This window comes from Triticum urartu, chromosome 7A (assembly GCF_056163025.1).
Source record: "Triticum urartu cultivar PI428250 chromosome 7A, HENAU_Tu73, whole genome shotgun sequence".
NCBI classification, from domain to species: Eukaryota; Viridiplantae; Streptophyta; class Magnoliopsida; order Poales; family Poaceae; genus Triticum; species Triticum urartu.
The window spans coordinates 432,280,550-432,285,457 of NC_141879.1; the positions used below are offsets into that span (position 1 = coordinate 432,280,550).

The 4,908-nt window shown below is 39.6% G+C and overlaps 1 long non-coding RNA gene across 1 annotated transcript; it reads left to right on the forward strand.

Annotated features, from left to right (window-relative positions):
* Positions 1–1,231: 1,231 nt before the first annotated feature.
* LOC125525092 (uncharacterized) lies at positions 1,232–2,367 on the forward strand. The gene is made up of 3 exons (XR_007291148.2): positions 1,232–1,620; positions 1,699–1,839; positions 2,166–2,367. It is a non-coding gene; the product is annotated as an uncharacterized LOC125525092 (long non-coding RNA).
* Positions 2,368–4,908: the final 2,541 nt, after the last annotated feature.

A 4,908-nucleotide genomic window follows, 5' to 3' on the forward strand; every position in this document is an offset into this window, starting at 1 on the left:
ATCAATCTCAGTCATTCCGTATGGAATGTGTGATTAATGGGAGATCATGGGAGGAGCGAAAACTTTGATAGAAGAGAAACAGAAATGGAAGAAGGTAAGGAACGGAAGGACAAAATTATGTCTCCTTCCATTGCTACGGACGATTTTTACAGACATGATTTGCAGCAAAAATTAGGGCAGTTTCCATGATCTATTTATTAGGTGCCAAAAATCGGTGGACGTGGCCGCGTGGGGTTACTAAGGATGGAGAGGTGCGGACGAAAACAACGACATAAGAGGGGAAACGGAACCTTACGGTTCTTTTAGGTAGTAGAGATACCAATAGAAAAAGACCCGAAGAGGCAGATCCAATTAATCTCGACCATCAAATCATGTCAATCCGACGACCTAGACTGCTTCAATGTCGAGCGCTCAACATGTTTAGCATGCAGTTAATTTCATGCCAAATATAGTGCTAATCACATAATAATACGTAAATAATATTCTACTTAATATCCGCATGCACTTAATATACTTCCAAATTAACGTGCATTGCACGTACACATTGGCTAGTAATAAAAAAAAAGAAGAATAGCACCTGAAAAAGCGAAACGTCTAAAGTCATTATTTAGACTAGTAATAATGTACGTGCAATGCACATTTATATTAGGTAGAATATTAGTTGCACGTTAGATTAGGTAAGATATATCTGTGTACGTTGGTATTTGGTAAGATATCAATTACTTTTTTGCGGAAATGGTAGGATGTTAATTACATGAGAGATTTAATGGGATAGCGTTGAGTCAAAACATGTTTATAACCAATGATAGTGGTGGGTAATTAGAGCGTTAAACGTGTTTGGTGCTCAACATTGGAATGATTTGAACCGCTAGATAACATGATTCGGTCAAGATGGTTTGGATTTGCCCATTTGAATCTTTTTATATTAGTATAGATATGAATATAGATTGGTATAGATACATTACAACCAAGCACTTTTCCAGCCCTCTCAGGCTATTAGCATCTCAACCGTCGGATCTGCAGTTCTATGCATTTTTGGCCGTTGGATGCACCTTCCGCTATGCTGGGAGCGCTAAACGGATTGGGCCCATGCTCCCGCAACAAAATCTGCGATCTCCTGTTGTTTGGGCCTGCTGGCTCATGTTATCCAATTTCTTTCCGTAGCTTCGTCGCAAGTAAAAAAAGGCAATCATCCACCACATACGAGTTTAGACTCAAAAAAAATCCACCACATACCCACGCATCGCGGCTAGGCGAAGCAGCATGTACGAGCCAAGCGCTTCTTCCTAATAAAAGTGAGGCGAGCGCTTCTCGCCTCGCCGGCCTGGAGATGCACTTGGTCGTATGACTTGAACAAGAGGGTCTCGTATGGCGTGGTGGGGCTACCCCATGGTGCCGTGATATAAGCAGCAAACCATCGGTGTTGACTGAAGTTCAGTAGCCGGAGATTCAGGAAGAAGATCAAATGTCGCTGCAGTACTTTAATGAATCGCCCGCCATTTTGGGGGCGGTGGGTAATTGAAGGTCAGTTTCCATACCTATGTGTGATGTTTCGCGTCCATAGTCTCCTGGATCCGGCTGTCCCATCCCCACCCCTTTCGCGGCTTCAACTCCTCCCAGGTCATTCTTCAACGATTTTGAAGTTCATTTCCTGTCGATTTGTTTCTTCTACTCCCAACTGAATACGTGTACTCTTAGTTGATGGATCGGTGAGCTATGGAGAGGCGACGACCATGGCAGGCGTGAAGCCACAATGGTAGCAGCGGCCGGCGGTGGTGACTTGCCCAATGGCGGCGGCTCCTGCGCTCCTTCACAGCCCATGTCGCCTCCTCGCTGTAGGTCCGATCTTCATTTCAACCTTGCAGATCCCTCAATGCGGAATTGGCATCCTGCTCCCATTCCCGATTTCATGTAACTGCTCCAACTCTATAACTGATAGGACGATGTGTCTTGTCCAGAATTGTAGCTATGGTTTAGATTCTAGAGCAAACGTTAGGTACAAGATTAGCACAGCATGAACACTCATGTACCTATTTGTTTTCTGATTATCTATCGACAGAGTATCAATGTTAGTGCATGAAAAAATATTTGTTACTTTTTCCCGTTTGTTCCAAAAATTTGTGTAATTGTTTCACATCTGACAATTCATCCCATGTAATTTTCAGGTTACACCTTCCTGGACCTTTACTGCTTTTAAATTAGCTCAATACAAGGTGAAGTTATTTAGATCTGGTAGCACCAGTGGATTGCATGTATAAATTATATGATGCATTATCATTTTGAGGAAGACGTACAATATTGACATGATGTTGCAAGGCGGCACATTCTATGTCCGATCAGCATGTCCTTTATGTTTTTTCTTCTGCTTAGATACTTCAACACTTACAACTTGATGATGTCCTCAGTTTGACTAAGCAGACTAAAAGAACTTGCTAATTTACATAGGAAAATAAGTTAAATTGCATGATGTACTTTTTGCTTAAGTTTTATGTTGATACAGCAAAAAAGAAGGGCAAAAAAAGCACAGCTCTACAATTAAATTTCTAAATAGTTGCGGACACAATTTACACGGTGTACTACCACTGAAAATGCTGAAATTCATGTATGTATATTGGTTCACTAGCGAAGGAGATAAGTTTATCGGAATTCTTATTTTGAGATGGTTCAATGAAACATCATCATTATTTGTTACGTAAAAAGAATTTGCATTTCGGCGGATCGGGTTTGAATCTAAATAATTTCCCTAACAGTGATGTCATGCCATTATACTGTTCAAATTTTCTTGAGTATTTTTTACCATTTGTTCTTGGGGCACAACAACAAAACAATTTTTTTACTGACAAAGAAGTAGCTTCAAGAAAATTTCACTTTCATATTCGGCGCCTCTGCATATACATTAATGAAAATGACTATTATTTTATTATTAAAATAGACGAGCGCGGCAACGCGCGCCACAATGGTCTAGTATAAAAGATATGATTGCCTGTAGTAGACTGAAAATGCACTAGCACAGCGGTTGTCATGCGTGGACAGTGTACGTCCCGGCTCGAGTTCGAATCCGGGCTCTCAGGCCCGCGCGCGAGATTTTTTTTCTGGCAGGTCCTTTTTTTCACAACTAACGGATATATGCACGATTAAATAAAAACTGTGGGCGTTTTTTGCAAAAGAACATGCCACATCATCCCCCGACAGGCGGGCCTCAACGGTCAGATACAGCGTCAATACACCATTATACACGGTTTAGACCAATATGTAACAGAATGCCCCAAACATGGTACTGACGTGTAAAAAAAACCGAATAGTGGTACTTGTAAAGAAACAGTGCGATGAACAGTAATGAGTATTCTATTGATGATGATGAACAATACATTTATATTCCCTGAAAGGGCGCATCGCACAACCGCGATGGTTTACAAGCGACACGATTAAGGGACGCGTCAGTTAGGATAGAGAGAGAACATGCGCATCCCTTCGGTGAGAAAACCGCACATGCCTGCCGGTTTGGAAAAGCTGGGATTTCCTTTTAGTTAAACTAATTAACTAAATCTTAACACTCCCCTAATCCCTGCTTTAATTATTCTTGTAAACATCATCATCATCATCATTTATCTCCTCCAAATAAACCCTATAGGAAAAATATAAGGAGATATATATAATATGTCATCAAAAACTCCTTCCAAAAACTCAGTGGGAAAATAAGGAGAAACTAACATATCACAATGCCTGCATTACTATTGCCTCATTAAAAACCTTCCATAAAAAACCATTTAGAAAAAACTTATAAAGAAAAAAAGTGCAATATCAAAGATCCGAGAATCACAAACAGATTATCATTCAGGGAGACACTCCCCCTGAACTTTGCAAGTCCCGAAGTCGTTTCATACCAATTTCATTGATATACTTCTCAAATAAGGAACTTGGTAATGACTTTATAAACATATCAGCAAGATTATCACATGACTTTGTTTGCAAAATATTTATCTCCCCGGTTTCTTGTAACTCATGGGGATAAAATAATTTAGGAAAAATATGCTTTGTAATATTGCTCTTTATATAACCTGTTTGCATCTGTGTAATATATGCAACATTATCTTCATAGATAATAGTGGGTGATTCCAATGATCCAGTCCCACTTGAACTTTCAATAAAGTTAATCATTTTGTGAAGCCATGCACATACACGTGATGCTTCAAACAAAGCAATAATTTCATAATGATTCGTGGACGTAGCCACCAGAGTTTGTTTTATCGACTTCCAAAAAAGGTCGTACCTCCACTCAAGAAGACAAAACCAGTCTGTGATCTAGCATTATGGTGATCAGATAGGTATCCAGCATCACAATATCCCATCATGGTCTTATCTTGATTTTTTTGATAAAACAAACCAAGATCTTTGGTGCCTTGAAGATATCTGAAAATTTTCTTCACACCAACCCAATGCCTCTTTGTCAGTGATGTACTGAATCTAGCCAATAAATTACCGCGAATGATATATCAGGCCCGGTGCAGTTCGCTAGATACATTAGTGCTCTAATAGCACTGAGGTAAGGAAACTCAGGCCCTAATACCTCTTCATCATCACCCTTAGGTCTAAATGGGTCTTTATCTCTATCAAGAGATCTAACAACCATTGGTGTTTTCGATGGATATGCTTTATCCATATTAAATTTGACAAGAATCTTTTGGATATAAGCAGACTGATGAACAAGTATTCCTGAAGGAAGATGTTCAAGTTGTAAGCCCAAACAAAATTTAGTCTTACCAAGATCTTTCATCTCAAACTCCGTCTTAAGATGATTGCTTGCCTCATGTATTTCTTGTGTAGTCCCAATGATATTCAGATCATCCACTTACACAGAAATAATGCAAAATCCATTCTTAGATTTCTTAATAAACACACATGGGAAAT